This window comes from Bos javanicus, chromosome 15 (assembly GCF_032452875.1).
Source record: "Bos javanicus breed banteng chromosome 15, ARS-OSU_banteng_1.0, whole genome shotgun sequence".
Taxonomy (NCBI): Eukaryota; Metazoa; Chordata; class Mammalia; order Artiodactyla; family Bovidae; genus Bos; species Bos javanicus.
The window spans coordinates 33,756,127-33,768,677 of record NC_083882.1 but is presented as its reverse complement, the minus strand read 5'-3'; positions in this window follow the sequence as shown (position 1 = coordinate 33,768,677).

Below are 12,551 nucleotides of genomic sequence, written 5' to 3'. Positions count from 1 at the left end.
GATATTGACGGTCAGTCGCCAGGATCCCGGCAGCTTTTAATCTATTATTGCCCTCCTTTAATGCAACTTCCGTGTCAACTGCATTTACTTCCACTGGCTCTGCCTGCTGTGCTGAACTGTGAAGCCGGTGGGATGCCACCCCCAGAGTGGCCCAAAGTTCCCCGGTATTGATTCTTTGATACTCTGGGGTGTGAATTATAATTATTTCATTAAGCTCTTTAATGGGTATCAACTATGAACCTTCGCCAGCCCAGGCTGGGGTGGCCAGGGCGAGGCCCGCATCATTAATCTGTGTTCATCTCGTTGCCACCAATTGTCCTGCCCTCAACCCTATTTTTTTCCTCCTATTATCGCGTCTATGGTTTTAGTGGGAAGCAGGTCGATCTACTCTCAGAGAGGAGCTGGGAAGGGGTGTTGCTGATTTGGGGAGGCTGGAGGGGAGGCCACGGTTGAGCAGATTGCATTGTCGGCTATTCACACAGTGGAGCTAATCACTCGTCAGACCTGCTCTGCCCAGCTTTAGTCTGCCTGTGCAAGGACCTAGGTGGTGCACGCCATCTCGGGACAAAGCAGCCACTTGCTTGTGTGGCTTTGAGTCTTGTTGTAGCTCAGGAAAATTACATGCCCTCACTGAAGTTGTTCATCAACCTTCCCTTCTGCTCTCAGGGAACTTCACCTCTAGTAGAGGTATCAATAAGTAAATAAGTAGCAACAAGACACTAATGATCCTTGAAAACCGGCAAAGTAGAAGAAGTTATGGCACTCCACAGGAGGGGCCTTGACCCAGGCTTGGGGGTCAGGGAAGGCTTCCTGGAGGGGTAAAAGCCTAAAGTGAACCTGAAGAATAAGTCAGAGGTAGCCACAGGAAAGAGGCACGCTAGTCAGTGGAGCAGTATGTTGGAGAGGCCCCGGGATAAGAGAGAGAGCAGGTCCAAGAAGGGTGAGGACCTCATGTAGTAGAGTAAGACCATACTTTGTATGATGGGGACAGGTCCCTTTCTCACCCTGGTTCTTGTCTTCTACCTGCCTGTCATTGCTGATGAAACTCATCAGGAGCTTGAGGAAACTCAAATAGTCCCAGATGGTATTTCTCATCATTTTATCAGATGCTTTCTTATTTCTACTGTACTTTTTTTTAGGCCAAGAGTGATTTTTATTTCAGGCCCTTATTTGGTTTATGTGGTGGTTTTAAAACATGTCAGCAGTTTTTTTGGGTTTTTTTGAGGGCGGAGCACTCCTTTCATCAGGGTATGGAGTCTTAATTCTTCTCATGAATGCAGGCTGGCTATCCAGACTTCTAATGGATAGAAGGTAGGAGCAGGTAACTCTGAGTAACTTCCAAGTCTAGATTATTAAATTTCTGCTGCTTCCACCTGGTTTTCTGGACATTCACTGTAGACTCTTCAGCTGCCCTGTAGGAAGTCTGATCCTGAGTCCACCAAGTGGAAAGACCACTATGAGAGAAGCTTGAGGAACCCCAGGTGTTGCATGGTCGTAGTCTGGGCACCAGACATGTGAATTAAGTGGCCTTGGAGATGACTCGGCCCCAGCCATCAACCACTATATCTTCATTCAGAGAGCCCCTGAGTGAGAATTGGTCAGCTGAGCCCAGTCAACCGTGTGCAAAATCAATGATTGCTATTGTTTTAAGATACTGTTTTAGGGTGATCTGTTATGTGGTGATAGATAATTGGAATAGTTAAACTTGGTTAAGTTTGTGTTAAGTCTGATTACTATAGCTCCATAACAAGTCTTCAAATCAGGCAGTCGAAGTTCCCCAACTTTGTTCTTCTTTTTCAAGTTTGTTTTGACTCTTCTAGATCTTTTTATTTTCCATGTATATTTTAAAAATCAACTCACTTCTTTTTAAAAAATTGCCTTCTTATATTATAATTGGTATTTTAATGTTGTTATTTAGCTGCTCAGTGGTCTTCAACTCTTTGCAACTCCATGGACTGTAGCCTGCTGGGCTTCTCTGTCCATGGGGATTTCTAGGAAGACTATTGGAGTTTGCCATTTCCTTCTCCAGGGGATCTTGGTATTTTAATGATTAAAGTTTAAATTGGGTAAAGCTGATATCTAAACAATATTACTAAATACCAATCCATGAACATGGCATGTCTTGTCATTTATTTAGGTCTTCTTTGATTTCTGTCAGCAATGTTTTGTAGTTTAGAATGAAGAAATCTTTTGCCTTTTGTTAAATTGATTTCTGTTTACATTTTTTAATGCTATTGTAAATAGAATAGTTTCAAAATTTCATTTTCCAATTAATTGCTTCTATTTTGCAAGGATAAAGTGGAACTCAAATGTTGACCACATATTGTGTGATCTTGCTAAATTCACTTATTAATTCCAGTACTGGTTTTGCCAAGTTTCTTAAGGTTTCCTTTTCATAAGCAATCATGTTATCTGCAAGGAAAGATGATTTATTTCTTCTTTTCCAGTATGAAAAGTTTACTTCTTTTTCTTTCCTTATTGCTTTGACTGAGACCACCAATAAAATGTTGAATGGTGAGAGTGGACATCCTTTGCCTTGTTTCTGATCTTAGGAGGAAAGCACTTAATATTTCACCATTAAGTATGATACTAACTTTGAAGTTTTTTTTTAGTTTTATTTTTAATTGGAGGGTAATTACAGTGCTGTGATGGTTTCTGCCATATATCAACATGATTCAGCCATAGGTATACATATATCCCCTTTCTCTTGAGTCTCCCTCCCCATCCCTGGGTTGTCACAGAGCACCAGATTGGGTTCCCTGTATCATACAGCAAATTCCCACTGGCTATCTATTTTACATATGGTAATATGTATGTTTCAATGTACTCTCTCAAATCATTCCACCTTCTCCTTCACCTGCCCATGTCCAAAAGCCTATCCTTTATGTCTGCATCGCCTTTGCTGCCCTGCAAATAGGATCATCAGTACCATCTTTCTAGATAGCATATGTATGGTGTTAATATGCAATATTTATCTTTCTCTTTCTGAGTTACTTCACTCTGTATAATAGGCTCTAGGTTCATTCACTTCATTAGAATGAATTGACTCAAATGTGTTCCTTTTCATAGCTAAGTAACATTCCATTGTGTATATGTCCACTACTTCTTTATTCATTCATCTGTCAATGGACATCTTAACTTTGGGTTTTTCATAGATATTCTTTAATGAATTGAGTTTTGGTATCATGCTTGTATTAAGGGTAAATTTGAGCATGGCGATCTTTCCAATGTAAAACTGCCAGCAGAGACCAAGATGGAGGAAGAAGACTAGTGCAAGAAACACAGGTGCTCTCAATTTAAAGGAAACTAAAAGCAGGAAGTGTTGTAAGATGTGGTTTTCAGAGATAGCTTGGGGAGAATGGGCCAAGAGAGAAGAAAGTCATCAAGATGAGACTTGTGGGCTTAGAATAGCTTCCTTCTTCCTCTCCACCTGGTGATCTATTCATTTTTCAAAAGCTGAAATATTCCCTCTCCAGATTCTTCTGGGCAAAGTGGGTGACTCCCTCAGTCAGTGCTCCCTAATCATTCCGCACCTGCAGTAGAGTACTTTGCACACATTTTGGAGCTGTCTGTGTGTCTGGCTCGCTCTCTCCTCAACAGTGAGATCCTCTGAGGTATGGACTATGGCTTCTTCATTTTCACATTCCTCCCCCACTCTTTCTAGAGCCTCCTTCCCTGGGAATCAGGGAGCAGAGTCAGAGCTCTGGGGTCTGCATAGCATGTTCTCCCCACTGTGCAAACCTCAGTAAGTTTTCCTCCTGAAAATGCTTTTCTTTTCTTTTTTTAAAATTAATTTATTTATTTGGCTCTGCTGGGTCTTAGTTGCGACATGTGGTATCTAGTTCCCTGACCAGGGATTGAACCTGGGCATCCTGGATTGGGAGTGTGGAGTCTCCGCCACTGGACCACCAGGGCAGTCCCTGAAAATGCTTACTTTAAAATATAATTTCCCTCTAGGAAGTTGTACCAAAGTTGTTTCTGACTTCTGGGAGATTCCGTTTTCTCACTTAATACCTATCTTAGAGGTAGTTGCTACATGCTCTTTTTAGGGGGTAGGCACCTAGTGTATATGTGTTGAATCAAGGGACATAGTTTCTAGTTGTGGCTTAGAAATGAACAAAAGGAAAATCTTGCATGATCTCAGACACAGGGTGTGAATTTGAGTGGAAACTCGATTACTTAAATCCTATTAGTCTTTGAAAAGCATATACTACAATGCAGTGGAGTTACTAACCCAATTAGAGCTTGAACTTCTTTTTTATAACAAATATTCTGCAATATCCTCTTTACTATTCTGGAATGAAATTAATAGGAAACCAAAATATCCCATTTAATACTCTAATTATAAATCTGAAAAAGTGAAAGAAAAACTTTGCAATAAATCGATGTGTGTTTTAATAGATGCTCAAGTTCAGTTAAACTGGAAGGCATAACTGTGGGGTTATGCCTTCTGCAGAGTCCTTGTGAAAGCAGAATTCAGCCCACTGTTTTGATGCTTCAGACATCACTGCATGGCTGTCAAGACAGGCTCTTCTGAAATGCTGACCAAATCTTTATATTTTCCTAACTGAAAGAAGGCCATTTCACATCTCCTTTTACATGGTATTTACATTCAGGAAAAATTCAGTTTATTTTTAAATTAAAAAAGACTTTGTGTTGTTTTTTTTTTTTTAATACAACATCATAGAAAGCTTTTTCATCTATGTGAATATCCAGGAGGCATTCAGAAATCACTGGGAATGTGGAAGGAAATTTCTTTGGTGTGCAGAACTGACCACCTTAGTATTGCAAAGAATCAAACCCACCTCCCACCCCACCCTCACTGAAAGCCACAGTGCCTCCAATCACAGCAGCAACAAAAACTTCCCACCAATTTCCCCAGTGCTCTTTAGGGGGCAGTAGCATCCCTAAGCCCTGGTTCTGGAGTTAGCCTTGGTTTCAAAAACCCTGGCATAGCCTCTTCTTGTCTACATGGCCAGTTTATTTTCAGTGTAAAAAGCAGGTGATATACCCAGTTACAAGGTGTGTAAAGGTTTAAATGACAGGGTAGCCAATGACACTCTGTACAATGTCAAGTAACCAGTGCTCAGAAATAGCTAATATATATTGAACATTCATTATGTGTCATGAGTACTAACAACCCTCTGAGTTCAGTGCCATTATTGACTCTAATTTTCCATTGAGTAAATGAGGCCCAAGTTGCTTGCCTAGGTCACATAGGAAGTGACACGGCAGAAGTATGACCACAGGTGACTCCCAAGCTGGTTTGGTTCCTCTTCATGCTATACTGAGTGTACCATGAACAGTGCCAGGCAATGCTGTATCCCTGCAGTTGGGAAAGATTGATCCCTCCTGAAAGCTCACTGCTCTTACAAGGATCTCCACGAGCTAATGCTCTAGAGGTCTCAGGTGACCTGAGGAGGAGAGGGCAGCTAGGCCAGGTGATGGGGGAAGTTGCAAAGGACACACCCACCCACACTCTGCATTTGCCTCCCAACCCCCTTCCCTCCTCCGCATGTGGTGGGATGGAGAGTTCTCCTCCGGGGAGTCCTCGCTGTAATCGTGCCACAGCCTCAAGTGGGAGAGGTGGTGTCCTGAGTTGCACAGGTCACTTGCTTTGAGGACAGGCTGGTTTGGGCTCAATACAAAGAATTTCCCAACATTGACAGCCATCTGACAACTCACATCAATGCCAAGAAAGCACCAGGTGTGTTTGTGGTGGTATGCTGACTCCAAGGGGGCACAGAAATGAGCCAGAGACTCTCCGTTTTAAGGAGCCCCTGGTGAAGAAATCAGTGTAAGGCTCTGTTAGGCTGGAAAAGGAAAGCTTGGGGTGGCTAGGCTACCTACTCTTCTTTTTTAATTTTTTTAAAAAATATTTTAAAAATTACTTTTTTACTTTTACTTTAATGACAAAATTCAGTGGTTAAACGTGGATCCACTAATATAATAATACTTGTATTTAAACATATATATATATATTTTAAATTTTATTTTATTTTTAAACTTTACAATATTGTATTGGTTTTGCCAAATATCAAAATGAATCCGCCACAGGTATACATGTGTTCCCCATCCTGAACCCTCCTCCTCTTTTTTAATTTTTAAAAACTTATTTTTAAAAAAATTTTGTTCTATATTGGACTACAGTCGATATACAATGTGGTGTGAATTTCAGGTGTACAGCAAAGTGATTCAGTTGTACATATTTCTTTTTCAGATTCTTTTCCCATTTAGGTTATTATACAATATTGAACAGAGTTTCCTGTGCTATACAGTAGGTCCTTATTTGTTATGTGTGTTAAATGTAGCAGTATGTATATGTCAGTCCCAAACTCAATCCCCATTTATACCTACCTCCTTTTTTCTCTTTTGATTACCATAAGTTAGTAAGTGTGAGAGTCTGTTTCTGTTTTGTAAATAAGTTCATTTGTATCATTTTGTTTTATTAGATTCCACATATAAGTAATATTATATGATGTTGGTCTTTCTCTGTCTGACTTACTTCACTTCGTATGATGATCTCCAGGGCCATTCGTGTTACTGCAAATGGCATTATTTCTATTCTCTGTCATGGCTGAGTAATATTCCATTGTAAGTATGTACGACGTCTTTATCCATTCATCCGTTGGTGGACGTTTAGGTTGCTTCCATGTCTTTGCTGATTTGAATAGTGCTGCTATGCATATTGGGGTGCCTGCATCCTTTTGAACCATGCTGTGATTTATGTCAAAAAGTGTTCTACCTATGTTTTCCTCTAAGGGTTTTATAGTATATGGTCTTACATATATGTTTTTAATTCACTTTGAGTTTATTTGTGAGTCTGGTGTTGAGACTTTTATGTTGTAATTTCATTCTTTTACATGTAGCTGTCCAGTTCTCCCAGCACCATTTATTGAAGAGACTGTCTTTTCTCCACTGTATGTTCTTGCCTCCTTTATCATAGATTAATTGACCATAGGTGCATGGGTTTATTTCTGGGCTTTCTGTTCTGTTCCATTTATCTGTATTTCTGTTTTTGGGCCTGTACCATACTGTTTTATACTGTAGCTTTATAGTATGGTCTGAAGTCAGGGAGCCTGATTCCTCCAGCTCCATTTTTCTTTCTCAAGATTGCTTTGGCTATTCAGGGTCTTTGTGTTTAATTTAAAAAGTTAAAAATTTTTTTGTTCTAGTTCTGTTGAAAAAGGCCATTGGTAATTTGATAGGGATTGCAGTGAATCTGTGGGCTACATACCCTTGATAGTTGAAGAGTGTGAATATATTCCAGGATTACTCTGGAGGTTAGAACTGGCATCTGTAGCTGAGCTGAAGTTGCTGCTGTTGTTCAGTTGCTCAGTCATGTCCAACTCTTCGCAATCTCATGGACTGCAGCACTCCAGGCTTCCCTATCCCTAACCGTCTCCTGGAGTTTGCTGAAACTCATGTTCATTGAGTCGGTGATGCCATCCAGCCATCTCATCCTCTGTCGTCCCCTTCTCCTCCGGCGCTCATCTTTCCCAGCATCAGGGGCTTTTCTAGTGAGTCTGCTCTTTGCATCAGGTGGCCAAAGTATTGGAGCTTCAGCTTCAGCATGATTCCTTCCAATGAATATTCAGGATTGATTTCCTCCAGGATTGACTGGCTTGATCTCCTTGCTATCTAAGGAACTCTCAAGAGTCTTCTCCAACACCACAGTTAAAAAGCATCAATTTTTCCATGCTCAGTCTTCTTTATGGTACAACTCTCACATCCATACATGACTACTGGAAAAACCATAGCTTTGACTAGAAGGACCTTTGCTGGCAAAATGATGTCTCTGCTTTTTAATACTCTGTCTAGATTGGTCATAGCTTTTCTTCCAAGGAGCAAGCGTCTTTTAATTTCATGGCTGAAGTCACTGTTTGCAGTGATTTTGTAGCCCAAGAATATAAAGTCTGTCACTGTTTCCATTGTTTCCCCATCTATTTGCCATGAAGTGATGGGACTGGATGCCATGGTCTTAGTTTTCTGAATGTTGAGTTTTAAGCCAACTTTTTCACTCTCCTCTTTCACTTTCATCACGAGGCTCTTTAGTTCCTCTTCACTTTCTGCCATAAGGGTAGTGTCATCCGCATACCTGAGGTTATTGATATTTCTCCCAGCAATCTTGATGACATCTTGTGCTTCATCCAGCCTGGTACTTCACATGATATACTCTGCATATAAGTTAAATAAGCAAGATGACAATATACAGCCTTGACATTCTCCTTTCCCAATTTTGAACCAGTCTGTTGTTCCATGTTCAGTTCTAACTGTTGCTTCTTGACCTGCGTACAGGTTTCACAGGGGGCAGGTAAGGTGGTCTGGTATTCCCATCTCTAACATTTTTCCACAGTTTGTTGTGATCCACACAGTCAAAGGCCTTATCATAGTCAATGAAGCAGAAGTAGATGTTTTTCTGGAATTCTGTTGTTTTTTCTATGATCCAGTGGATATTGGCAATTTGATCTCTGGTTCCTCTGCCTTTTCTAAATCCAGGTTGAACATCTGGAAGTTCTCCATTCACATATTCTTGAGGCCTAGCTTGGAGAATTTTGAGTGTTACTTTGCTAGCATGTGAAATGAGTGCAATTTATGGGGTAGTTTGAACATTTTTTGGTATTGCCTTTCTTTGGGATTGGGATGAAAACTGACCTTCTCCAGTCCTGTGGCCACTGCTGAGTTTTCCATATTTGCTGACATACTGAGTACAGCAGCATCTTTTAGGATTTGAAATAGCTCAGCTGGAATTCCATGACCTCCACTAGCTTTGTTCGTAGTGATGCTTCCTAAGGCCTACTTGACTTCGCACTCCAAGATGTCTGGCTCTAGGTGAGTGATCACACCATCATGGTTGTCTGGATCATTAAGATCTTTTTTGTACATTTCTTCTGTGTATTCTTGCCATCTCTTCTAAATGTCTTCTGCTTCTGTTAGGTTCATACTGTTTGTGTCCTTTATTGTGCCCATCTTTGCATGAAATATTTCCTTGGTATCTCTAATTTTCTTGAAGAGACCTCTAGTCTTTCCCATTCTATTGTTTTCCCCTATTTCTTTGCATTGTTCACTTAGGAAGGCTTTCTTATCTTTCTTTGCTATTCTTTGGAACTCTGCATTCAGATAGGTATAACTTTCCTTTTCTCCTTTGCCTTTCACTTCTCCTCTTTTCTCAACTATTTGTAAGGCCTCCTCAGACAACCATTTTGCCTTTTTGCATTTCTTTTTCTTGGGGATGGTTTTGATCACCACCGACTGTACAATATTATGAACCTCCATCCATAGTTCTTCAGGGACTCTGTCAGATCTAATTCCTTGAATCTATTTGTCACTTGCACTGTATAATTATAACGGATTTAATTTAGGTCATACCTGAATGGCCTAGTGATTTTCCCTACTTTCTTCAATTTAAGTCTGAATTTTGCAATAGGGAGTTCATGCTCTGAGCCATAGTCAGCTCCTGGCCTTGTTTTTTCTGATTGTATAGAACTCCAACTTTCGCTTCAAAGAATATAATCAATCTCATTTCAGTATTGACCATCTGGTAATGTCTGTGTGTAGAGTCGTTTCTTGTGTTCTTGGAAGAAGGTGTTTACTATGACCAGTGCGTTCTCTTGGCAAAACTCTGTTAGCCTTTGCCCTGCTTCGTTTTGTACGCCAAGGCCAAACTTGCCTGTTACTCCAGGGATCTCTTAACTTGCCACTTTTGCATTCCAGTCCCCTATGATGAAAAGAACATCTTTTTTGGGTGTTAGTTCTAGAAGGTCTTGTAGGACTTCATAGAACTGTTCAACTTTAGCTTCTTTGGCATTAGTGTTTGGGGCATAGACTTGGATTACTGTGATATTGAATGGTTTGCCTTGGAAGCGAACCAAGATCATTCTGTTGTTTTTGAGATTGCACCCAAGTACTGTATTTCAGACTCTTTTGTTGACTATGAGGGCTACTCCATTTCTTCTAAGGGATTCTTGCCCACAGTAGTAGATATAATGGTCATCTGAATTAAATTTGCCCATTTCGGTCCATTTTAGTTCATGGATTCCTAAAATGTTGATGTTCAGTCTTCCTGAGTTGAAATAACGGAAAGCAATGTCAGTTATGAGAGCTTCCCACATGGTGCAGTAGTAAAGAATCTGCTTGCCAATGCAGGAGACATAAGAGACACAGTTTCAATCCCTGGGTTCGGAAGATCCCCAGGAGGAGGAAATGGCTACCCACTCCAATATTCTTGCCTGGAGAATCCCATGGACAGAGGAGCCTGGCAGGCTACAGTCCATGGGGTTGCAAAGAGTCAAACATGACTGAGTGACTGAATATGCATATGTGCATGTCAGTTATGAAGTTATTTTCGCTAATGCCAAACCCATCCTTTTAGACTCTGCCTTTTGATGAAGGGTCTGGGACTCTGAAAACCATATTTCTCCTTTGCCATTGGGATCCTGTTAAGTTCTGTCAGGGGGCATGGAAGGGAGCCTGGGGAGCAGGAGGAAGGATAGGGACGTGCAGTCTGGTTCACCATTACTGATAGCGTCATGCAGCAGCGGCCCTCCACCGTGACAGTAGCAATTGGTTCTAGCATCCAGCTTTTTCCAGCCTTCCCAGGGCAAATGCGGCCCTTCAGAGGTTGTCAGCACTGGGTGACACTGCCCCCTCAGACATCTCAGTCTCAGGTCCACAGGACTCTCCTCCAAGCTCATGGAGTCCCAGCGACAGCCAGGCTTCCTTCCTCAGAGGTCTCAGTCCTGGGCTTACTGGGGAATCATCTAAGCCTCTAGGCTTCAGTAGCCCCTCCTTTTCCGTTTGTGTCCCAGCCTTTCATGAGGTTATTATCTGTGCTACCTCAGAGTCCCTTTTAGCTTTGACAGTTATCTGATACCTATTTATCCAGTTTCTTATGGGAAACTCCTTCCATTGAAACCCCTAGTGTGGATTCTGTTTTTTTCACTGGACCCTGACTTAGCTACTATCAAGAAAGTTTCATTTAATACTTATATGTATTATTTACTGTGTGGAAGACATTGTTTTGAACTCTTTGATAAATAGCTCATTTAAACCATGACAACATTCTCTGGCAGGTACTGGTGGGAAACCAAGATACAGACAGGTTAGGTAATTTGACCAAGATGGTGTGTGCATGCGTGTGTGTGTGCTAAGTTGCTTCAGTTGTGCCCGACTCTTTGTGACCCCATGGACTGCAGCCCGCCAGGCTCCTCTGTCCATGGGATGCTCCAGGCTAGAATACTGGAGCAGGTTGCCATGCCCTCCTCCCGGGGATCTTCCTGACCCAGGGATCAAACCTGCCTCTCATTATGTCTCCTGCATTGCAGGCAGGTTCCTTACCACCAACGTCACCTGAGAAGCCCCAGCCGAAGTCACGCAGATAGTAAATTCGGACCTACGCTTTGGACCAAACACTTCTGGCTTGAGTTCCTACTTTCGCCCATTTTCTCTCTGTTGCTGTGACTGGCACCAGTGCCCAGATGAGCGTCTAGGACAGCTGACTACATTCTAGCGTTCCCCTCCTACCATGCTGAAGGGAACACAGATCGCCACTCTAGGTGGATTCGCATTTGGCGAGCCTGCCAGCATGTGGGTGCTAATTCATATTACGTTTTTATAAACTTCCTGTCACCTACCTCAAGAAGTACTGTGTTATATTCATTTACTACCTGTAGTTAAAAGTTCCCCAGGGCCTTGCCTGGTGTCTGGCACTGTGCAGAGTGGATACTCCAAGATGCATTTAAAGAGAGACTGAGTATATAATTACTGTTAGTAATCATAGTAGCAGCAACAACTAATATTTATATTAATCATTAAAAAGATTTTAACATTTAAAATATTTTTAATTAGGATAAAATACATAGAACAAATGTTACCATCTTAACCGTTTTGAAGTGTACAGTGCAGCAGTGTTAAGTATATTCCTGGCGTTATGCACCCAGCCTGCGGAAATTTTCCACTTTACAAAACTGAAACTCTGCGTCCATGAAGGAACAGCTCCCTGTTTCCCACTCCCTCCAGCCCCTGGGAAAGAGATATACTAGTCTACTTTTTGTTTCTAAGAATGACTCTTCTAGAAACCTCATATATATGACTTTGCATAACTAACTAATTTTACATTCTTAATCCTATTTGACTACAACAGTAATCGTATAAACAGGTATGACAGAGCCTTTTAGAGAGAGGCCTGGACCATTTCCATTTTTTTTTTTTTAGGCTCTGCAGATGCTAAGAAATGAAAAACCAAGATTATAACAATTGTGGTATATTTAAATTTTTATAACATAGAATAAATGAATGCTTTTAAAAATGCAATGCCCTGTGCTTGGCCTAGACAAAATTTATTTTTAAAAATCTTCTAGAATGTGCCACGGAAGGTGGCACAGAAATTACACATCAGCTTCAAAGTGGAGGATGAACATTTTCCTCTTGATAGCATTTCTCTGCAGTTGAATGTATGTTCATTTTGAGATAATGTCAGGATCTAAATGTGGAACACATCTTTCATGTGAGGCTCAGGTGAAATGACCTTTTCTCTTTTCCAACCCTTCGTG